Source organism: Alligator mississippiensis, chromosome 1 (genome assembly GCF_030867095.1).
Source record: "Alligator mississippiensis isolate rAllMis1 chromosome 1, rAllMis1, whole genome shotgun sequence".
NCBI classification, from domain to species: Eukaryota; Metazoa; Chordata; order Crocodylia; family Alligatoridae; genus Alligator; species Alligator mississippiensis.
In genome coordinates, this window is record NC_081824.1 from 235,238,379 (window position 1) to 235,263,431 (window position 25,053).

Sequence of the window (25,053 nt, forward strand, 5' to 3'; positions counted from 1 at the left end):
TACCCACCCGTGAGTGCCAGGTCAGATGGTCTTTTTCATGAATGGTATGAGACTTGATGAGAACCCCGGTTGGCTGCAGTGAAGACCTACGCATAAGGGTCAAAGTCCCGTTTTCAAAAGGAGCTTGGGCACTGGTGGCCTTTTATTCTCAGAGATATGTAGGATGACAAGGTGGTGTTTTCACTGCACACAGAAACGCCCTCCAATTAAAAACCAATGACAGTTAAGTGCTCAGGCATTTTTTAAAATCATGTTTAGGACTCATCTACACCTATACATAACAGGGAATCTTTAAACATCTGTCCTTCACAAGCCCATCTCCCACTGCTCTTCAGTGAGGTGTAGGAATGGAAGTGCATAGAACGCTTCAGAGTGACACAACACTGGAACAGACGGCCTGGAGCGTCTGTGCAGTCTCCAATACAGGGAGTTTTTACGAGCAGCTTAGAGAACCACTTAAGATAGTTCAGACAGGGATGATCCTGCCTGGAGCAGGGGGTTGGACTAGATCAGGGGTGGGCAATTATTTCTGCTGGAGAGCTGCTTAATTAGTTTGGGTGAGCTGTTGAGGGCCTCAATGGTAGCCCCATCCCTTGACAGGTGCCCTGCCTCCCAGTTGCCTTCTTGTGACTGGACATCCCACGCCCTGACCTTTGCCACCAGAAGTCCCTCCCCTCGCCCCCCAGAAATACTCCTTTTAGGGGGGTTGCCATCTTAGAACCAGAAAAAAAAACCAAATCATATACTAGAAGTCAAACATCTCCTATAACGTATTTTAATTTTATTTCAAAAAATATTTTTGTCCTGATTTATGTGCATTTGCATAGTGTATATAGAGGCAATTGCATAATAGCTCAAAAATAAAGCCTTAGTCTTGTAAATTCTGTGGGTGGGAGGGAGTGTATGGGGTGTAGTTGGGAGGGTGGAGGGGTGTGTGGTGTGGGGTGTGTGGGGGATTTCTGAGGAGGTGTGGCTGTGTGCGTGGGGAGGTTGTGGGCTGTGAGGGAGGTCAGGGGGTATGGAGATCCCCCCACACCACCACCCCCATGGCGCACAGTCTCTACTGCTGGCAGCAACAGACAGCGGGCCCTCAGGGCGCTTGTGGCCTGCGCCGGTGCACACTGCCCAGTGGCATGCAGCTCCAGCCAGCTTCAGGAGCTGCATTTAGTGGCAAGGAGTGGAACCAGGCCTGCCCAACTCTATCGCATAGGGCTGTGTTATGCAGCTCCCAGGACTTGCACACCATCGGGGGGAAGTCCCACACAATGGAGCCAGATGCCTTCTCTGCTCCCTGCCGCCATTTTAGAAGGCAGTATTGCAGCAGCTTTGGGGTTCAAGGGAGATGCATCTTTCATACATCACTTATTGCCTACCCTTGTTCCTTGGGCTGGGTAGGGCAGAGGATTGGCTCCATAGGTGCCAACTCTGTGGGTTCCCTGGGGCTCAAGCACACAAAAAAAAGCACCCACCTTCAAAAACCAAAGCCAGCACCTATGATTGTCTCCTAAGTACACAGTGGAGAGTGCCAGCTTTCCTTATCTTTGGCTGCCTTTGCAAATAGTGAGGCTTAGCCTGCTGTTAGGACATACACTTGCTGCCTGGAGGTATGTGAAAAAGCTGTATGTGGTCTTTACAGCACATCAGTGTTTAACTGAAAGAGAACCTATCTCTGTCTCCTAGTACAGCTCTTTGTGGGAAAAATCAAAGATAAATAATGGGATCATTTGTCCTTTCCTCACTTTTAATTCTGTTCTGCAGCTGTTTTCATTTTTTCTGGGACACAATGTTCTCCTCAGAGCAGGGGCTTTGTGTGAGAGTGCACTGAGCACGCCCAATTACTCAGATATGAAGAAAACTAATGAAAAATCAGATTAGGAGATTTGGTTTTAGGACTGCAAAAATAAGAAATCTCCCTCTTCCAGCCTTGAAACAAAATGAAAAGATGCTGTTGACTGGGATGCTTTAACAAGTTCTGTCTGACAGGTGGTCTGCTCTGCAGGCTTGGCTTGTGCGATCAAGTCACTGTGTTCAAGTGCTGTTACATTTCAGACTACTGAAGTTTTGAAAGGCAATCAGCAGTCTAGCGTCCAAAGGACTCCACGTTTGGACAAAAAACCTCAAAGACAACATCAGTCCCAAACTACAGTACTCTACTGTGTTACATTCCATTCTACCTAGAATACCTCTCGTATCCATACTGACTGCCAAGAAAGCTGGATTTTTCAGTTTACTATTTACATTCATAAAATATAGCCTATTTTAAATTTAAGAAAACAATATTGCCAGGTGCTTATGAAATGAAAATTTTCCCCACACACAACAAACTGTCAGCTCTAATGCAGACCCTCATTCCACAAAGCTTTATGAATGCTCTTGTTTTATTTTCAGCACCTGGACTAGTTCCACTGAATTGGGCAGGTGGTTGATATAAAGTTAAGTCCATGCAGACATCTTCATAGGAGCAGGAGTCTAGTAAGAACCCTAGGAGAAGGGATGCCAGTGGCCTTAAGAAATAAAACAATTACCCAGCAGAGCCCTGCTCTTAGAAAAATCTTATTCAGGAGAAAGCAAGACATCAGAACCCTTCCTCCCTGCTCCTCATGGTTTCTACACGCCCCCCTCCTCCCAAGCATCCATAGGACAGATTCTCTACTACTTTATTTCACTTCCACTCTAGCCCACCCTGGAGGTACCCTGCTGATCATACCGCACCCCACTGCCCACCAAGCAAGCTCACCCCTGCCACTGTTCTCCAAAGTCTTCCACTGGGCCTTCTGGTGCAAAAATGAGCAATAGGCACTGGCCTCTCCACAAGGACAGGAAGCGGACATTCTTTTTGTTGTTGCTAACACACAATTATATTGCCATCCAGCATGAAAGCCAGCCACATCATGGGCCCATTGCACTAAGTACTGTATGCTATTACAGAAATACAAGGATAAGAGACCACAGTCCCAGCCTCCGGAGACCTACTCTCCTGTACTGCCTGCACTCTCCTAAGATCAGCACCTGCTGTCTTTAGGACTGTCACCACAAACAGAACCAGAGAAGCTAGAGTGGGAAGGGAAGAGGCTGTTGCTGCCCCTGAGCTGCCTGCCAGCTAAGGAAGGATATGCACCCTGGGGAGGTACACAGCACTGGGTGTGTTCTCAGCAAATGCTAGGGATTCCAAGAGGCAGAAAAGGTTCTTTGGGTAGCTGTGATATCTTATATTAAAACAACTGAGTAGTTGGGAAAAAGTTATTTGCAAGGTTTCAGGTGAAGTTGCCTTTCTTCAGGCATAGGGAATCTCTGCTGTTCTGAGACTCCAAGGAATGAGAGAAGCCAAAAGTGTGGCAGGATGTCAGTGAGAATGTAAATAGGTAGAAATTAGGAAAACAAAAGGTAAAGCAGGGAAGGGGAGGAAGGATTAGAACTGAGAGATCCGATCCTCAAAAGGAATTTACAACACACCTTTCACAGATGAGCCTACAAACTTCACTTCATAAATCTACTGGATACAAAAAATCATGGACTCAATATAGACATTGGATTTATGACACATTACAACCTGCCTGACATCTGATTCACCAGGTACCTGTCAGACCTGACCTTTTACACTCCCCTCCCCTCCTTTTCTGCCTAATTTCCAGCCATTTCCATTTTCACAGACAGCCTGTCACACTTTCAGCTTCTCTCATTCCTTGCAGTCTCAGAATAGCAGAGACTTCCTATGCCTGAAGCTTGCCAAGAACTTTTTTTCCAACTACTCAGTTGATCTAATAAAATATATCACATCTACTCAAAGAACCTTGCCTGCCCATGTCTTTAGACCAACACGGCTACAACCAAAAACCCAGCAGGGATTCCAAGAGATACTGAAGTGTCTGAGAAACATATCATTGCAGAGAACTCTACTGTAATTAAATATCTCCCACAGAAATTAGAGACACAAGGAGGTCTCAGAAGTACTCAATGACCAGGTGGAGATAAAGGTATATTCACGAGCATGTAATTGTCCATGAATTCCCATACCATATGTTTGATGTTTTCAATCATTTCTTTTAAACAGCATGAATTTATCCATGTAGGCTGCCTTTGATTTCTTATGAAAGTAGCCTACAAAAGCAGGGAGGTTTCAAAAATGCCATTGCTTGCTAAGGGCTCCTTCCAGAGAGGTGCAGATGGGTTTCATGAGAAAGAAAATGGCTCCACTGACTTTAGTGGCACCCTTATACTTTTTTCCCCCAGGAGGGTAAAAATGAACACTCAATCTGGATGGTTGATTAGCAGATTTATTTCCCCTAAACTAGTGTTCTTTCATTTGGTGAGCCATAATCCCTGGAAAAAGGCTGGGAAAGACAGTCAAAAGGGTTTTGAGACACTGAAATATTCATTACAATAATGAAGCAAAGAAAAGATTTCAGAGTGGTGCTGGTGGGGGTGGAGGGCAGAAGGCAGATTTTGAGGCAAGGCATGGGGATTATTATTGCAGAAGCTTAGTTGTTGTTGTTTTTTTAACTCCCTAATAATAAGGAAGTCAGTAACAATTTTTACTTCAAAGAATGGGCTACCGACCTAAGTAGGTTGAGAAACACTGCTCTCAGCCTGACAAACAAGTCTGGTGAAGGTGGTATGGTTGCATCCAAAATGGTGAGGTCTCTGCATAGTTTGGTTGGATGAAATAATAATTTATGGTTCCTCTACATCAGGGGCATCAAACTCATCAGAGGACCCAGGCTGGATCCAGACCGTGTGGCTCCTTGTGGACTGGATTTAGCTTGGGGCATGAGGGCTGCCACAATGGTCACTGCAACAAGGGGTCTGGTGGCAGTGGCAGCGGCAGTGGTGGCAGTGAGGGGTCCAGAGGCAGCAGAGAGAGAAGCTCATTGCTGATGGCTATGCCCACTGGGGCCCAAAGGGCATCAAATTCTGTAGCAGGCCACGCTTTTCAATTTCCAGTGCCTGCTGGTAGCCCATCCACCCAGACTGAGAGGCCCTGTGGGCTGGGTCTCAACTGCAGGCCCTATTTTTGACATAAAGTCAGACAAATAGGTAAAGCTGTCATTTATGATGTTATGCTAATTTAGCCTTGCCAGGCCTCTCTGAGGCACAATAGTATTGATTTAGGATCTCATTTCGATGACATCTAAAGGGATGGAAGTATAAAGCATCGCCTACAATTTGCTAACTGCTTCCCGATTACCCTCTAAAATAGTAACACTGAGTTCTCATTCTTATTTCACCTTGAGTCTCAGGACAGCATATTAAAGAGAACTGTGTTTCCTGTTAAATGACTCATAATGCCACATTTTCAAGGCAGTGATGTTCTATAGGGTAATGTCTTACTGTGAAACATTGTAGGTGCACAAATAAGCTATCACACAGCAGGTATCAGTCCTTTACTTTTACTGTTTTGTATTTGCGCAGTTGTAACACTTGGGGAACATGGCAGCAACTTTGCAGATCTACGGTTGGAGGCTGGGGTACAGAGAAAGAAGAAAAGGTAGCAGTCTCCACAAAGGGAAATATTCTAACTTTCCTATCCATATATTTGGTTGTCCTGACTTGAAGGCAGTGTGGGTTTCCCTGTTTATTCAGCAAATAGGAGGAATGGCTCTTTAGTCAACATTTATCCCTTTCCAGTTGAGGATGTTTATGACTGAATCCATATGTCATTTGTAAATTTTAGTTGAGAATTTACAAATGTGTTCAAAAGCATTAAACATGTCTAAGGGACAAACCTACCCTCCCTGCCCTGGTTATTCCAGAGGAAGCTGCCAGTTCCACAGTTCAGTCTCCTGGGATTTGAGTAAATCATTACTTACGGTGCATCTACACAAGGTGCTTTACTGTGCAGTAGCATAGTTTACTGCACAGTAAGCATGTGCATCTACATATGCAGATGCTTACTGAACAGTAAACTTTGCTAATCATGGGTAAATTTGCTACTTGCAAATGAAAATAGCAAATTTACTTGTGATTAGTTACTGTGCAGTAGCGCTCGTGTAGATGCCTAACTGAGAGCAAACCTGCTGCTGGTCAGCTGGCCACCAGGGAACAGGAGATTGCTCCCTGCCCCCGGGAGCTGCCTGCTGCTAGGGTGAGCTCTGCCAGCAGAGCCTGGGCAGGGATTATGTCCCAGCAGCAGGAAGTTTTCATAAACTCTTAATCTCCCAGTGCTGACCCCGTGACTGCAGAGCTGGTGCTGGGAGCTACCTGCTGGCAGGGGCTGGGGAGCCTGTTCCCCACCCAACTCCATGATCACAGAGCTGGGTGGGGAACAGACTGGAGAGCTCATTCCCCACCCATCTCCATGATCATGGAGCTAGGTAGGAAACAAGTTCTCCAGCCTCTTCCCCACCCAGATCCCCCATCACTGAGCTGGGTAGAGAACAAGATCTCCAGCTCCCGCCCTGTGATCATGCAGTGGGAGCTGTTAAGTCCCAGTAAGGGGCAGGTCCCAGCCCCATGCCCCAATCAGGTGATCAAGATGCAGGGCTTGGAAATTGCTGCAGGAGCGGGGCAGGCCCCAGCTCGCTGTCCCATCCACTGGTGTGGATTAGGGCTGCGGGTTAGGACCTGCCCCTCCCCTGCAGCTCTTTCCAAGTCCCCTGTCCCATTTGGGGAGCCAGGGCCAGGATGCTTGAAGGGTGCTTAAAACTCATTTACTCATCATAACGTGTGGACAATCCAGGAGTTAATAGCTCCCTGACCTGCCTGAAATTAATGTGTAACAAAGCTCAAAGGGCTGTGCGTTCTGGCCTTGAGGCTTTTTGGAGAAGGCACAGCAGTATCATCACTTTAGAAAAGAGCATAAGTAGTGCCATACTGAGGTAGATCAGTGGTCCATGTAGTCCATGTCCAACAGCTTGCTCCCATATGGACTCCAGCGCATCTGCTGGAGCATGGGCTCACTACTCTACCTGGGGGTCTACCTGTCCCCCAGTCATCCCTCCTTGGCACCGGCTGGAGATCAGGGTGTCTGAGCCGCTGCAGACTTGGGCAAGGCTGCTCCAGTGCCTCTCTCTCTGCAGAAGGGCACTAGTCATCAACCAGCTCATCCAGTCCATGCTGTGGCCCAACTTTAACACCTTGTCCATACCCCCAGAGCTCCTGGCCAGTCTCCAGAGATGAATGCCGGGGTTCTTCAGGCCAAGATGACTGTGGGGCTTTGCAGGTGTCCTGAGCCTCTCCTTCCATGAGACGGGGCAGGGCCTGGTCTGCTTCCACAGTCAGGCCCAAACCTTTCACCTTCAGGTCTACGAGTTGTCCTTTATGGTTTTGATAACCAGGCGGTGTGGTGCCCCATCAGACACACCTTTCTTTGCCACCTCTGAGACTTCTGATATGACTAGCAGCATTTTTTCCTCTGAGGCCTCCCAAAAAGCCAGTAAGGGGCCTGCCAATTAGGGGCCCCTGGGCCTGGGCCCCGCGGGCCTGTGCATTAATCTGCCTGTGTTGAGCTCCTGCTGAAAAACCTGCAGTTCCTGGTACCAGCAATGGATGTGCCCTAGGTGTGCTGGAAGGTGGTCCTGGCCAATATTACCCATATCAGGGACCTCCTGGATTATGCCAGGCATGGGCGGGCAGATCCCTCTGCACTGGCCTGGTGCATGAGGCTGCCCATACTGCATGTACCCTGGTGCATACTCCAGAAGGTCAAAACTGTCCTGCTGGACACTTTTGTCCAGCAGGTCCTGTGTAAGGGCAGACCCTACCTCCCAGTGTCCCTCAGTCCCCCAGAGCTCATTGTGGGACCCCTGCCCAGGTAGGCCCCATGGCAGTCCCTACTGCACCATCTCAGTAAGCTGGGAGATACCAGTCTGGTCTGCTTCTAAACATTCCATTGCCACCAGCTCAACATGCTTGTGCTCCACATATTCCACCAGCCTTTCCTCACATCCCACCAAGACCAAATGGCTGGACACCCTTGGCAAGTACAAGGGTCCTCAGAGATCTCAGCTGGTAGCTTCTACATGGAGCTCTCACCACAGATGTGTATTTGGTGCATTCGAAAGACACCTCCAACACCTGCTCCTTCTGCTAGCAGAGGGAAACCCTGGCACATGTCTACCTTGATGTGCCAGGTTGCAGCCCCTTTTCTGCTTCCTTAAGAACCTCTTGCTGAGGTTTTGGCTGCACTACTCCCCATACCTTCTTGCCTGTGCACCCCCATCCATGGCCCCACCAAGTCCTGAGACCTTCTGGTCAACCTCTTTCCAGTCCTCACTAAGCTAGCCATCTACCAGACCAAGAAGGAAACTCTGGCCAGGGGTACCTCCTGATGGCTATGGGGCTGTCTTCCTCATCCATTCACATCTCTGGGCAGAGTTTCAGTGGACAATGTCCACTGACTCCTTGGACTCATTTAAGGGCCAGTGGGCGCTGACCAGTGTGCTCTGCTTGGTGTCCCCCCTTAGAGCACTCGTTGTTAACCTTTGACCCACACTCCCATTCTTGTTTTCACTTTAGTTGTCCCAAGTATCCAGTTGTTACACACTTAATAGCCCCTTCTAATAACAGAGGAGGTTAACAGATTCTTTGTGGGCTTGGCCCCATTCTCCCTTGTGTTACAAATAGACATGTCTCTAAGAATAGCAGGAGTAGATACTTTAGAGGGAGAACACTGAAGCAGGTATATCTAGTGTGATCTATCACCTGCCCATTACCCTTACTGCCATCCACAATCATTAATATAGAGATGCTAGAAGAAACATCCATGACTGTTCTGTTTCATAGTTATTAGCAGATCTATCATCCATAAATTTGTCTAGGCTCTTTCTGAACGTAGCTATATGATTTGCCTCTACAGCCTCCAAGGTCCCAAACCACACCACTGATTTAGGGCCGGAGATGGGTATTCCTCGCAAGTTACATTTTTTTTAATTAAATACCACGCTACCTTATCTCTATGTGATGTGTCATACCAGAGACTGGGGCAGGCACTCATGTAACATTTGTGCTTCAGCACCAGGAGCCCAATTCCAAAAAAAAAGTGACTGCGTCAGATCCCTAATTTTAACTGTCATTTCTAAACATGGTACTGGCATTTTGGAAGTCACTGGGTAGGAAAACCACAGAGAGAGTCTGACCTAGCATAACCTTCACTGCAGATGAAAGAGATATGAAGGAAATAATAAACAAAAAGAGGAGATAGCACTGCTAGAATTCCTGGAAGTCTGTCAAAACAAGGAGGAATGCCAGGATGGGCAATGGGTGTTATGCTTGAAAGGGATGGCTGAAATCAAAATAGGACCTAAAAAGCCTGTTACAGAGAACTGATCCAAATAGACTAAGGCAATAACACAGAGAAAAGAGAACAAAAAGCAGCAAAATTGCAGAACTTCAGGTGTTGTAACAGTTCCAGCATCCAGGGCCAAGTTGATTGCAGCTCTAAATGCCATAATAATAAAAAAAGATAGAATTAAACCTGGAAATCATAATGCTCAACTGAAGAGGAAACATGACATCCACGGGACACCTGGGTTCTATTTGCAACCCCAGCAGTGACCTGCAGGGTGACCATAGGCAAGTCACTTCCCCGCTCTGTGCCTCTGTTTCCTCATACATAAAATCAATAAGACACTGATATACATTATAAAGAGTTTTGAGATTCATGAGTTGAAAATGCTAGTTATTTTTATTGTCCCTCTGCTGAGCAGCAGAACATGCCCAGGGCCTTGCAAATTTGGATGGAAAATTGGGGATTTCAACAAGAAATTTTTCATAAAACCGTTTGCTTCCCTTGGTTTTTTTATTTTTCATAATTTTTTCTTGGGTTTTTTTGTCAGTTTTCTGCTGAAGACTTTGTCTTCACCCCACCTTTGAGCTCTTTTGAGCAAAAGCTGAGCATTACTGCTAAAATCTTCCTCCTTTTCCCATCCATTCAATCATCTGCAAAAGAACCTCTGAGAAAAAAATGTATAAGCTAAGCTGTGTAGCAGGCAGAGCTATGCTATTGCTCTGCTCTCTGTACTGCTTTTGCCCACAGCACTAACTCAATTAAAGGTCTCTGTCTTCATTTACAAAGAATGTAAGTAGTGCCATACTGAGTCAGACCAATGGTCCATCTAGCCCAGTATCCTATCTCTGGCAGTGGCAAAGGTGAGTGCTTGAGAGGGGAAGCATTGAACCAGATATCTCTAGAATGATCTTCTTTCCTTTATTCTTTACCCTCCCTGGCACCTACCATTATTGGTTTAGAGATGCCAGTGGAAAGACCTCCAACCATTCCATTCAACAGCTGAGGCAATGTTCTTTCATCCAAGCCTGGCATTGTGATGGAATTACTGCACAGGCTTTGGAAACCTGGTTCAGGTGCACCTTTGCCTCACTCTGCCTACCTAACCTACCTGTCTATATGGTCACAATATATCACTGCTTCCCACCTATTCAAAAATAGATATATCAATGTCTGACTTCCTTCCCAGGTTGTAGGAGAAATAGCTTTTATGTGGGTGAGCTGTGCATCCAGGTGTGTAATGGAGGGAATGAGCAGGTATGTTGTGTGTGTTTGAGCAGCGTGCTGAGTTTGGCATTTTCCTTAGTATAGCTTCTGGCCTGTCTCATTGGAATGAATTCCTGCCTAGGTCTAGCTCTTGAAAGAGTTTTGTCTTCTATACTCAGGACCCTCTCCCTTGCTGGTTTGCAACCTCATTGCCTCACAGGAATGTGATGCCATAGAAAGTCATATTCACGGAAGTAGGGTCAATATCTCTAATACCTGGGCATGTCAGCTTTTCTCAGGTGGAACACCCAAAACTGAGGCACCCAAAAGAGAATATGTAGGCCACTTGAGAATATTTACTCCTAAAAACCCTAAGCATAACCTGATAATCTATTGGAATGCCTAACTATCCTGGAAGCCTATTAAAAACAAGTAGATCTGCAGGTGGTGGTATGTTTAGTGATAGGAAATCAATGACCATAGGTTTACCAAAAGCAAGAAGCCTATCGCTATTCTCAGACCAAATCATGATACCAGAGGCATATGAAGGAAGCTGAGTTCCTGGGGAAGCAGTAATACACACAGAGGCATCGCAGCCTCTGCTCTCTGCCCAGGGCAGTGACACAAAGCCTTGGGCAGTGCCAGCTTCTGCTGTGCCAACTGCAGCAGCATGATCAGCGACCACTGTGGCAACAACTGCTTCTGTAGCCCCCACAAAGGTGGCACCTGCAGGTGTTGCCCCAGTCACCTCTCTGCTGCCCCTCCAACTACACTACTGGACACATGGGGCATGTCCCCATGAGTGGGAATGTGCATTTGCCCAGGGACAAACAGCAGCAGCATATGTGCCACTGCTGCTTGTCGCCAGGAAACACTAATGCACATGCACTCTGGGGTGTGGCATGCTGCCCCAGGTGGGGTAGGGGTGTCCTGAGGGTTTCTGGGGGCTGCAGCTGCACCAATGCAGCAGCATGGAGCCTGGCCAGGATGTGTGCCATGTGTGGCACCCCGCTTTTTAAGGTGCAGGTGTGGAGATCCTGGTGTCAAAAAAAACCAACCTGTGCTGCAAATTAGCAGTGCAGGGAAGGCTTGCATGTGCAGCAAGTGAGGTGCCATGGAAGGGAATGCGGCACCGCATACCGCACACCTGTGCTCATCTGGACACACCCATGGAAGCAATGACAAATTCTGGCTACCAATATGCCACCAGCACACTCACACAGCTGCAATGGAAGCTGTTATTTTTTTGCCCCTTCTTCAAAAAATCAGCACCCAGGGTGGCTGCCCCAGTCACCCCACCTTAGTTACACTACTGTGTCACACTAAGTTTGGCTGCTATAGCATCCATTGTGCCTAGGTGTTTCTCCCTTTATTCTTTCATGTGGTATCTAACTGAGATCACCGGGGGACAGACCATCAACCACTAGCAGAAGGGCAGGCAATTATATTGGGTGGAGGGCCACTTAATGAGGTTTGGTCAGCTGTGGAGGGCCACATGGGTAGACCTGTCCCTTGACAGGTGCCCTGCCCCCTGGCCGCCATCTTGAGACTGCAAGTCCCACCCCTTGCCCCGCCCCCTGACGTTTGCCACCATAAGTCCTTTCCCTTGCCTGCCAAAAATATTCCTTTTGGGGGAGGGGGGTTGCCATTTTAGAACCAGAAAAAACAAATCATACAAAACTCAAACACCTACTATAACATATTTTAATTTTACTACAAAAAAATATTTTGGTCATGATTTGCGTTTGTGTACTGTATATAGAGGTGATTGCTTAACTCAAAAATAAATTTTTAGTATTTTATATTGTGTGGGGAATGTGGTTGGGGGGGGTGTAATGGGGGGTGTGTATGGTGGGAGGTCTGGGGGGTGGGGATGTTTATGGTGGGGTGTGGGGGGAGTTTGTGAGGAGGTGTGGCTGTTTGTGGGGGGGCATAAGGTATGTTGGGGATTGTGTGATGTTTGTGGGGTGTGGGTATGGGTGCGTGGCTCTGGAATACACTGTCCTCTCCTGCAGTCAATGCAGGCAACACTGGAGAGAGGGGGTGTTTGTGTGTGTGTGTGTGGTTTGTGGGGTGTGAAGGAGAGTGGCAGGGGTCTGGGGCTCCCCCCACACTCCCCCTATGGCACAGCAGCAGGTGGGGGTGCTGGTGTCTGGCTCTGGCCAGCGCTGTATGTTGCAGTGAGGAGTGCAGCCACCGCCAGGCTGTTTGTTTCCCCGGTGCTCCCCACACTTAAGGGGCACAGGAGGGAAGCCCCAGGCACTGAAATGGCTGCTTTTCCCACCCACTCCAGTGCCTGAGGCTTCCCTCCTGTACCCCGCAAGTGCGGAGAGTGCCAGGACAACTAACAGCCCAGTAGGGGCTGCACTCCTCACAGTGCTGGCTGGAGTCAGGCACCAGCGCCAAGCAGAGCACCACCCCTGCTCCTGCTTCTGCCCCCCGCTGCCTCCCAAGGCTGTGCCCCATGAGGGTGTGTGTGGGGCGGGGTCCCCATACCCATCCCCCCTCATGCCCACACCTTGCCCACCTGAGCTCCGCACTGCTGCCACCCCTCTGGGAGAGGGCTCCACGCAGCAGCCCACCCCAATCCCAGCCCCACTCTCCACACTCCAGCCCAGCTGCAGCCCCACCCCCAGATTCCCTACCTGCTGTGTGGAGGGAGCCAGAGGCCAGGGAAGCCTGCAGCCGCAGACCCACCTGGTGCTAGCAGGTCTTCTCTGGCCAGGGTGAATGCTGCAAGAATACAAAGATGCTTTCCCCAGCAACCAACAATTTCTTCTGGTCTTCCAATCAGGAGATCCACTGGCCACCCCAACAGCACCCAAAGTGATGGGAGGGAAACAATCTACATGGTATCCACTTTTTCCCCTCCCATCACTTCTGGTATGCTAGACTTAGGGTGACCCCAGGGATCACCCACACATTTCCTGCACTGGCATTACAGCTCCCCCTTGACACCAATCAACTCAGCAGATGATGGTGCTGTCTCCTGATCTCTCCCAGGCACCCCCACCCCACACCTGCCCCCCACAGAACTGCACAGGTTTTTGGTGGGAAGCTGCCTTCCCAGGTCTTTTCCACTTCCAGCACCCTCCTTTCCCTCCCCCCTCAGTGTTATACATTCCTTCACAATCTGTAAATTTAGGGGTGCCTGGGATCCCGTTGTAGCTGGAGGTGAAGGCTGGCCAAGGTACCCTTTCACATTTCCCTGCAAGCATCGCTGCAAGCATCATAAGTTGCTTTGCCCAGCAGCCAGCAATTTCTTTCATTTGTTGAATTAAGGGCTCCCCTGGTCACCCTGACACCCCAACACTTCCCCAAGTCTTGGATGGCACGGGTAGGCACCCCAGAGGGTGCACCCTGCCTGCCATGGCTGGCCAGCAAACCACTGCCATGCCTCAGGTCTTTCTTGCCTTCCCCCACCCCCTTTTTCTGATTCCCCCTATTGTAAACCCACGAAACAGTTCCATCCAAGCTAGGCACTCTTCCACCCTCACAGACTTCGGAGGTTGATGGGGTCGACAACATTGTTGGGTGACAGGGAAGCTGCCCATGCCAGCACTAACCCTGAACCCTTTGCCACTCCTCTGCACAATGCAGCCCATCGGGCTTCCCAACGGGGGGTACACACCAGGGACTTTGCCCATTGTCTGCCTGTGAGCATTATTGGGGTTTCATTTTTAAGGTGACCCCAATGGTCACCCAGGCAGTTCCTCCATTCCCAAGACAGCTTCCTCTGACACCAAGCACAGTAGCAGACCATGGTACATGTCTCTTCATCTCTCTGTGCACAAACGGGTTGATCCAGGACTGACCCTGCTCCCCAGACTATTCGGCGCCACAGATCAAGATACTTTCTTCCACCATGCGTGGCTCCTGCAGGTCTGCACAGGTTTTTGGCAGGATGCTGCATTCCCTGCGCTATTGCCCTGGCAGCGCCCCAATTTTCTGCACCCAGGATGCCTGAGAACGGGCAGTGCCCAACGATGCACAATCTGTAATGGTCTGTGAATTCAGGGGTCCCTGAGGTCCTCTGCAAGCTGCAGGGGAGGGCTGGCGAAGCCAGCTTTTCACGTTTCACTAAAGCAACTCCCCACCTTTGTCCCCATGGTCCCCCAGGTCCCCCTAGCATGCACCTTGGCTTTCTCTGGCCAGGGCAATAGCTCCAAGCCTCTAAAGTCACTTGGCCCAGCGGCCGACAATTTGTTTCAGTCTTTGAACTACAGGCTCCCCAGGCCACCCCAACAGTTCTCCAAGGCATGGATGGCACAGGTAGGCACCCCAAGGAGTACACCCTGCCATGGCCAGTCACTAAACCACAAGGCAGGTCCTCGTGTCTTTCTTGTTTCCACCCCCTTCCCCCCCATTTTGACAGTGCCTATTGTAAACCCACAAAAAAGGGGTTCTCTCAGCGTGAGGCACTGTAGGTCCCTCACTGATTTTGACAGTGCCTATTGTAAACCCACAAAAAAGGGGTTCTCTCTTTGGGTGTCACATGGGCTCCCAAAAGTGCTAGCTGTCTTGGAATGGAAGGGAAGCTGCCCATCCCAGTGCTTCCCCTGCACCCTTTGACAGCCCACGGCACCATGCAGCTCATCGGGCTTTCCAGTGGGGGTGCACACCAGGGGCTTTGCCCGTTGTTTGCCTCTGAACCTTACTGGGCTTTCATTTTTAGGGTGATCGCACTGGTCACCCAAGCTGCTCTTCCACTGCCAGGACAGCTCCCCCTGACACCAAGCACAGTAGCAGACCATGGCACTGTCTCCTTATCTCTGTGCACAAATGGGTTGACCCAGAAATAACCCTGCTCCCCAGAGTATTCAGCGCTTCAGATCAAGATACTTTCTTCCCCCATGCACGGCTCCTGCAGGTCTGCACAGGGTTTTGGCAGGAAGCTGCATTCCCTGGGCTATTGCCCTGGCAGCACCCCAATTTTCTGCACTCAGGATGCCTGAAAGTGGGCAGCACCCAGCAATGCACAATCTGTAACAGTTTGTGAACTCAGGGGTTCCTGGGGTTCCCTGCAAGCTGCAGGGGAGGGCTGACAAAGCCAGTTTTTCAAGTTTCACCAAAGCAACTCCCCACCTTTGTCCCCATGGTCCCCAAGGTCCCCCTAGCATGCACCTTGGCTTTGTCTGGCCAGGGCAATAGCTCCAAGCCTCCAAAGTTGCTTCACCCAGCAGCCAAAAATGTCTTTCTGTCTTTGAACTAGGGGCCACCCCAACAGTTCCCCAAGGCATGAATGGCACAGGTAGGCACCCCAAGGGGTGTACCCTGCCATGGCCAGTCACCAAACCATTGCCACCAAACCATTGCCAAGCCAGGTCTTGGAAGGAACGGGAAGGTGCCCATGGCAGCACTAGCCCTGATCCCTTTGCCATCCATTGTCACCAGACACCCAGCACAAAGTGCTTGACAAAGATGGTCCACCCCAGGGGCTTCACTCATCATAGTTCAGCATTGAAGTAGCATTGCTGGGTGCTGCCCACTCTCAGGCAAGCCTATATGCTCAATAATTGCACAAGGCAAGCAAAGTTCCCCAAAATTAACCTTGATCAGCATCTGGGTTTAGTGCCAAATTTTGCTACTTTGCCATGTAAAATGTACTGCTGTGCTGGGGGTGACCTTTCCAATGATAGGTCACTCAGAACTCAAAAAATGATGCCCCAGCACACTTGGGGGTACACCCACAGAGCAGAGATGGCTGAGGAATGTCAGAGGACCAAGCGGACAGTGGCAAAGAAGACTACAGTTGCATGGAGCATCCAAGAAGTTAAGAGCCTCATGCATATACTGGCACAACCAGAGGGGCTTCGCCAATTCACCAATTCGTGATCAGTCTGAAAGTGATCAGTGATCAGTCTGAAAGTGAACTAGCACATATACTGCGATGTCTCCAGAGGAATGGTAGATTGATTGTGGCCACAAGAAAACACCTGAGCAGTGCCATGTCAAGGCAAAATCGCTTTGTGCCAAGTTCTGAAGGGATGTTGTTAGGCCACAGCTCTAGGGCACACGGGTCAAGAACACAGTCAACTATCAATGCATGCATCGACTTATGGATATGTTGAAATGACAGACAGGCAGTGCTATGTTGGCTAGCACTGTGGTAGAAAGAGACTTGGGGGTCATCATTGACCACAAGATGAACATGAGCCTGCAGTGCGATGCTGCAGCTAGTAAAGCGACCAAAATGCTGGCTTGCATCCATAGATGCTTCTCAAGCAAATCCCGGGACGTCATTCTCCCCTTGTACTCGGCCTTGGTGAGGTCGCAGATGGAGTACTGCGTCCAGTTTTGGGCTCCACAATTCAAAAAGGATGTGGAGAAGCTTGAGAGAGTCCAGAGAAGAGCCACGTGCATGATCAGAGGTCAGGGAAGCAGACCCTATGATGACAGGCTGAGAGCCCTGGGGCTCTTTAGCCTGGAAAAGCGCAGGCTCAGGGGTGATCTGATGGCCACCTACAAGTTTATCAGGGGTGACCACCAGTATCTGGGGGAACGTTTGTTCACCAGAGCGCCCCAAGGGATGACGACTAGGTCAAATGGTCATAAACTACTACAAGACCGTTTCAGGCTGGACATAAGGAAGAATTTCTTTACTGTCCGAGCCCCCAAGGTCTGGAACAGCCTGCCACCGGAGGTGGTTCAAGCGCCTACATTGAACACCTTCAAGAGCAAACTGGATGCTTATCTTGCTGGGATCCTATGACCCCAGCTGACTTCCTGCCCTTTGGGCAGGGGGCTGGACTCGATGATCTTCCGAGGTCCCTTCCAGCCCTAATGTCTATGAAATCTATGAAATCCACAACCACTAGCACCAAGGCATCCTTTCCACTGGGCAGTTCCACTAATGTCAGCAGCTCTCCCACCACACTGGCCACAGGCGCTGCTGTCAGCAACTTGAGTTCAGAGCACAGTGGTGCATTGTGGTGACACATCCTGTGTGAGCTCTGAGCACCAGGAGGAGAGACCTGGGACCTCCACTTCCACACAAGGTATGTTGCCTAGCTGTCATCTTTATGCTTGTGACTTTGGAGGGTCTTTTGTAGAGTGCCTTGGGCGGGGATGCCAGGGTGATTTGAGCAGGGTGTTAAAGTGCCACAAGTCAGGTCATATCTCAAAAATACAGAACATGCTAACAAGTGCTATTAGTCTTCTCTGTTTGAGCTTGCACTTTGTCCTGTTTTTGAGGTGGCACTCTCATATACCCTCAAGGGATGCAGACACTCACATGCCACTTTGGCAACGTTGCAAAAGCTGTGTTGCAGAACAAGACAAAAGTTCTACCTTATAAACAATGATTATTGTTCACACACATCTTTTCCATGTTTTAGTTCTGATTGCTATCCCTCCCCCGAGAACAATTAGGAGGACTAACCAGGCTGCTGATGTCAGAACCAATTGGAGCATGAAGAGCCTGAATGAACGCACAGAATGAATCAAGGAAATCATCCAACAAGTTCACCGGTCTCTGGGAAGGGTCACTGGGATGCTTCATGAGATTAAGCAAGAAGCACAAAGGAGGCATATACAAAACCAACAGGATCTACAGGTCCTGGCTGGTATGCTGATCACTATTCTGGTCCTGATGGTCCTAGGAAAAGGTCCAATTTCCCACCCCTCAGCCTCTCCTGCAAGCCCACCAACAAGGCTTTGTAAAATATGATTGCATTGTGCTCTAAAATTAATTAATAGCAATACACTTGTTTAAAACATTAATAATATGAATATGTCTCATAATTAAGTCTGAGGTTAATCGCAATACACTTTTTGATAGCATTAAGAAGAATATATACGATAAGGCTGGCTGTTCCTACAGGGAAACTTTCTGATATGCGGTCCTCATGGGGTGGAGGTGTGAGTGGGGGGAATGCATAAGTGTGGGGGCAGGTGGCGGTTGTATATGTTTGGGGCTCTGTGCCAAGCTGCCTGAGGCTTTTCCTAGTACCTGTTGTCCCCCAATACACCCTGGCCTGCAATCACCTCTCCACTGCACAGTCTGCATTGTTTTGTCATGTGAGGGCAACAGATTCTGGGTGGACTTGTGGGTTTCCTCCCCTATCTATCTCTAATTACACTCCAATTGAATTTGAATCATAAATCCAATGAATGATTTTAGACTCATCTTTCAGGTTGGCAAAAGTGGGGACTGACTTTGTAACTTTCCAGTGATGGTACATCTCTTTTAACAGAGAAGTAGGTGCAACTGTACTCACCTTTACATTAGCCTTTCCAAGCTGCTCCCTCTTCTCTTGTGTATGAAGCAAATAGTACAGTCACCCCCTCCCTGGAACTGCAATCACCTCTCCACTGCATGCTTTGCAACAGAGAGTGATGTGAAGGCAATGTGGATGTAGTACCCTATGATTTGTAGGGAGTTCTCATGTTTGGGGTTTGGGGCCAAGCCTGCTGAGGCTTTTCCCAGTCCCTGTTTCCCCCTCCCGGCATCTGCCCTGCAAGCACCTCTGTGCTGTGCGCGTTTTGGAACTTGGTGCCCTCATACACCACACTGTCTTACTTCAGCAGTCTTTCCTGGCATGTGGTGCACAATCTGGACTGGGTGCAATAAACTGAACTTGGTACAATGAGATGAACTGCCTTGAATAAGCAGACTTCAATAAGCTGCCTTCAATAAGCTGAAGTAACTGTGTTGAAAATTGTTTACATGGCAAATCCTGTAATGTTTGCTCTTTATTTAACTTATGGTGAATAAATAATTAAAGGTTACTTATGTAAATGATGAATCTCTCTCCTTTTCTTTGGTGTATATTATCAATTGCAATTTTTTTTGAAACAGCAGGAACAGTAGGTCCTTTAACCAGTAGTGGGAAACCCAAGAAATCCTGAAGTGGCAACAACATTGGGGGAGGGGGGGGCCTAGAATAAGACTCCTTGGGGCTCAGTGTCAGGGGTAGCTCTCATGCCAATGCAGGAAATGACTGGGGGAACACACTGGGGACACCCTGAAACTATCACCTAAGCAGGGATGACAGATGAGATGTGAAGCCCCTGGGGTGTAACACCTCTTGGCTAGCCCTGGGCAGTGCTGAGGGATGGCAAAGCATGCATGGCCGTGCAGGGCCAGTACTGTCAAAAAGGTTGTCAGGGAGGCAAGAAAGACCCAAGGGACAGGCTTGTCAATGGTTTGGTGGCCAGTCCTGGGGTGGATGCTGTCCAGAGAAAGCAAGGCTGGATGCTAGGGGGACCTCAGGGACCAGGGGGCTATAGGTGGAGTCTTTCTTTGAGGAAACATGAAAGGCTGGCTTGCAAATGGTTTATTAGCTAGCCCTGGCAGGGTGCACCCCTCAGAGTGTCTACCTGTGCCTTGCATCAATAGGGAAACTGTTAGGGTGGGCACTGGAGCCCCTAATTTGAAGACCAAAAGAAATTGTTGGCTGCTGGGTGAAGTGTCTTTGTATGCTTGCAGCGATCAGCCTGGCCAGAGAAAGCCGGGCTGCATCCTAGAGGGACCTCAGGGACCAGGGGGACAGAGTTGGGGTGTTTCTTTGGGGAAACGTGAAAGGCTGGCCCTCAAATGGTTCGGTAGCCAGCCCTGGCAGGATGCACCCCTCAGGGTGCATGCATTTGCTGTGCATCACTAGGGGAACTGTTGGGGTAGGCAGTGGATTCCCAAATTCGAAGACTGAAAGAAATTGTTGGCTACTGGGAAAACATCTTTGTATGCTTGCAGCAATCAGCCTGGCCAGAGAAAGCAGGGTTGAATGCTAGGGGGGACCTCGGGAATCAGGGGAAAAAGGTGGGGTGTTTCTTTTGTGGAAACATGAAAGGCTGGCTTGGCCAGCCCTCACCTGCAGCTTGGAGGGGAACCCAGGAGTCCCTGAATTGGCAGGCTGTTAAAGAGTGTGCAGCATTGAGCACAGCCCACTGTCAGGCATCCGGGGTCCAGAAAAGGGTTGCTGAGGGGGCAACTGGCCGAGCAGCTGACATTGTAGGGACCCCATGCTGTGCCTTCCATGTCTTGGGGACTGTGTGGGTGGCCTGGGGAGCAACAAGGTCCAAGGAGGAAAGAGCCAGGTATGGGGTGCTGGAAAAGGGAAGCCCAAGACAGCCACATGGGGAGAAGGGAAGACCCGGGGTTGCAATCCCCTTGCTACAGAGGGTACATGTTTGTATGAGAGTGGAAAATTTGGCCAAACTGCCCCCAAAACCTCATTCACCCAAGCCATCTTGGAAACAGAACGCATTCGCCACTACCTCAGTCATGGCCACCCACTCCTCCACCCGTACCCATTCAAACAGTGCTAGTGCTAATGTCACCCACAGTGGTTCTAATGTATACTCCCACTGTGTACAGGGTCATGCACCCTCTCCTTGCCAGCACTGCACCAGTTGGAATCCTCCAACCACCAGCTGCTGTTTTGGGACCAATATGAAGAGGCATTGGTAAGTTGCCCAATTGTGAGGTATTTTTCAAGTCTTAAAACCTACTGATTTTTAGTTGAGATTTGGGAATGAGCTAACTGCTGAATGTCATTTCCCCTCCCAGCTGTTCCTCAATGTGTGATGCCGTGACCCAGACCAAAGAACAATACTATCAATCAGGACAATGATTGATTAGGTACATATTTAATATTAAAGAGTTGTGGAAATCTAAAATATGCAATTATGTAGGGCGAGAAGAAAGCAAAATGCCTTTCATTCTTCCTTTTTTTCACAGAAAGCAGCCACACAGCACTACTCTGGAGGCACTGTAACGATTTCCAATTTGTATTTTTGACAGAAGTGAAAACGATGATCTCCAGTTATACCATGAGGGGCCATTGTTTTGTGCTTGATTATTTAATGACTGTTGTTTGTTTCTTGGTTGGTTGGTTGGTTGGTACTTTCAATTCTGTAAATAAAAGTTTTGGTACTGTACACTACAGTTGTGTGTGCACTGCAAAAAATCCATTGGTGCTGGTGTGATGGTACATTTCAATAGAGAATTTGCAGGATGTGCAGGTAGGGGAAGGCAACATGGATGGGGAGGGCGACTTGGGTGGACCACCGTTTTGTGTGTTTACAAAGGACTGAGGCTGGACAAAAAGTGCAGACAAGTGCTTCTGGCTGGGGCTGGGACTGAGAAGCAGTTGGGGTGGGGGGCGGGGGGTGAGGGTCTTTTCTCCTGGTGGGTCCTTGGTGGTCTCCTGGGTGAGCAAACCCCAAAGTCCACTGACTGCCTCAGTGGTGTGTACTTGCCCCACCAATGCCCTGAACCAGCAAGGTAGGGTGCCTACCTTTGCTTTCCATCACTTGGGGAAATGTTGGGGTGCCCAGGGGAGTTCCTAATTCAAACAGCAAAAAAAATTGCTGGCTGCTACGCAAAGCTACTTTGGATGCTTGCAGAGAAAGGCAACATTGTAGGGAGCCCACGGGATGCCCTACATCAGTGAGGGAGAAAGATTGTCTAGCATTGAGAGAAGGGTTTTTTTTGTGCTTTCAAAGGCCCCGTTGGCCAAATGCTGGTGGTCCCCTGGGTGGGCACCCCTCAAAGTCCAGCCAGTGCCCCAGTGGTGCGTGCTTGCACCAACAGTACCCTAAAGTGGCGAGCTGGCAGCAAAAAGCGGGGGGGGGAGGGGAGGTCCTGTCTCCTGCTTGGATCTTGGTGGTCCCATGGGTGGGCACCCCCCAAAATTCTCCCAGTGCCCTAGTGTTGTGTGCTAATAGGAAATGTACTAACTGGAAAAGATTTCAGTCAACAAAAATATTTTTAACCTGAATCTGGACTGGCCTGACCTGTAAAAAATTGCATCCATTCCACCTGGTGTGTAGTGGCTGCACTGCAACAAAAATTGCATGGATTTCTGAGTGAACCCAAGCAGCACCTGGTGGAAAAATCGTGTCACAACAGGGAAAATGGCGGTTTTGCCTGTGTGTGAGAATACATGTTGTGACACTACCACGATAAAAAGAATCCTGCTAGAACAATTGGCAACACTAAAAATAAAACATGTTGGAGGTGGTTTAATATACCACGATAAATAGAAATCTACCATGATAAAAAGATGTCAATGTATATTTTCACATGTGACTAAGCTAGCAAAACAACAATTTTTGCCACCATTTTGTGGTGTGTATCTAGGCAATGCATAATGTGTACAAGGGCCCTTAGAGGATTGGTTGGCAAGGCCCTGTGGGACCATGGTCTGATGAGGAAGGGAGTACAAGGTGAATGGTCATTCCTCAAGGAAATGAACCTAAAAGCTCAATGGAAATTCATTTCCTTCCATAAAAAAGGCAGCAAAAGGGCTGGCAGACCTCCTTGACTTGACGGGAAAGTCATGGACCTCCTGAAATTAAAACAAGAAGCCTACAAAGGATGGAAGTCAGGAATAACTACCAAAGAGGAGTACTCAGCAACACCCCACTCCTGTAAGGAGTATATCAGGACAGCAAAAGCACAAACCAAATACAGACTGGCAACCAGAATCAAGGACAACAAAAAGTCCTTCCTTAGATATGTAGGAAGTCAGATAAAAAATAAGGGAAGCATAGGGTCCCTGATGAATGAAATGGGATGACTGATAACCAACTATCAGGACAAAACTGAACTCCTGAATAAATACTTCACATCGATATTCCACCAGACCCAGGGTGTTAGCCTGCTTGACAGGATTCAGGATGAGCATGGTGGGGGTGACTATCCCCCCATCGTTGGCATAGATCATGTGGGGGAGCACCCACAAAGTCTAAATATCTACAAGTCAGCAAGACCAGATGAACTACACCCAAGGGTGCTAAAAGAACTGGCCGACGTCATTGTGCGACCTTTGGCAAAGTTATTTGAAGACTCATGGCACTTGAGAGAGGTCTCAGAAGATTGGAAGAAGGCCAATGTGGTGCCTATCTTTAAGAAAGGGCGAAAGGATTACCTGGGAAATTACAGGCCAGTCAGTTTGACCTCAAACCCTGGTAAAATCCTGAAGAAAATTATCAAAGAATCCATTACAGATGGTCTAGCAGAAGGCAGTATGTTGAAGGATAGCCAACGTGGCTTTGTTAGGGGCAGGTCATGCCAGACCAACCTCATTTCCTTCTACAATCAGGTAACTCACCACCTGGATGGGGGAAATGAGGTTAGTGTCAAATACCTGGACTTCAAAAAGGCCTTTGACCTGGTTTCCAACAAAGTCCTCATGAAAAAATTGGGAAAATGCAGCCTCGACTACTTTACAGTCTGGTGGCTAGGTAACTGGCTCTGTGGTAGGACCCAGAGAGTACTGATTGACAGAACTGAGTCATCATGGTGGACAGTGACCAGTGGCATCCCTCAGGGTTCAGTACTCAAACCAGTGCTTTTCAACATGTTTGTCAACAATTTTGATTTGGGTATTAAAAGTGAACTAGGAAAGTTCACTGATGACACCAAACTATGGGGGAGCGTGGTCATGCTCAAAAACAGGGTAGCAATATAAGGCCAACCTGGACAGGTTCGTGAGATGGGCAGACCTCAACCTGATGTTGTTTAATGTGGAGAAATGTAAAGTGCTCCATCTGGGGAAAAATAATCCACAACACACTTACAGGCTCGGCAGTGCTGCACAAGCTAGCACCACATTTGAATGAGACCTGGGTGTTGTGATAGACAACAAAATGAACATAAGCCACCAGTGTGATGCTGTAGCTGTCAGAGCTAATCATATACTGGCATTCATCTACCGAGGCATCTCAAGCAAGGCTAAGGATGTCATCCTCCTGCTTTACTCAGCCTCGGTGAGACAGCAGCGGGAGTTCTGCATCCAGTTCTGAGCTCTACACTTCAGGAAGGATGTGGAAAAGCTCAAAAGAGTCCAAAGGAGGGCCACACACATGATTAGAGGCCTAGAGACCAGGTCATACGAGGAGAGACTGAAAGACTTTGGACTGTTCAGCCTGGAGAAGAGAAGACTCAGAGGGGACTTGGTGACAGCCTATAAGTACATCAAGGGTGTACATCAGGGCCTGGGGAGCATCTGTTCACCAAGGCCCCCCAGGGGAGGACAAGAAATAATGGGCACAAGCTGATTGAGGATCGCTTCAGGCTAGACATAAGGAAAAACTTCTTTACAAGTCAAGTCCTGAGGGTTTGGAACTGGCTCCCCCCAGAGGTGGTACAGTCACCCATCCTGGTAATCTTTGAGAAGCATCTTGACGCCCATCTTGCTGGGGTCATCTGATCCCAGCAGTCTTTCCAGCCCAAGTGCAGGAAGGCTGGACCCAATGATCTGTAACGTCCCTTCCAGCCCCTAACAACTATGGAACGATGAGGAGGCAGTGAAGGCAATCCATCTTTTCTGTTTGGCATAGTGGGGAGTGGATCTACTGTGAGACAAAGAATAAAATGATAGTTGAGCTTCAACCTTCAACTTAAGATTTCCTAGGCCTTTGAATGCTGAATGGTGGAAGAGAAGAGGGGCAGCGGATGGATCAGTGTGGATGGGCTCTACAAAAATACTCTTCCACCGAGCATCTACTATCTTCCCGGCATGCTGGGCTAGATGGACCTTTGTGCTGAATCAGTTTGGCATCTCTTATATCGTAAGGGAGCTTGAAATAAAGAATTGTCCTGAGGCAGCACCATGAGGTACTAAAGTCCTGATTCTCAGCTATCTTGTGCTTCAGGTAGCAATTTAGAAATGTGA

General features: G+C 48.7%; 1 long non-coding RNA gene across 1 annotated transcript in view; it reads right to left on the minus strand.

The window, feature by feature from the left end:
• Nucleotides 1–25,053, minus strand: part of LOC109281299 (uncharacterized) — a 74,854-nt gene that overhangs the window by 3,337 nt on the left and 46,464 nt on the right. The gene's annotated exons all lie outside the window — the stretch shown is intronic.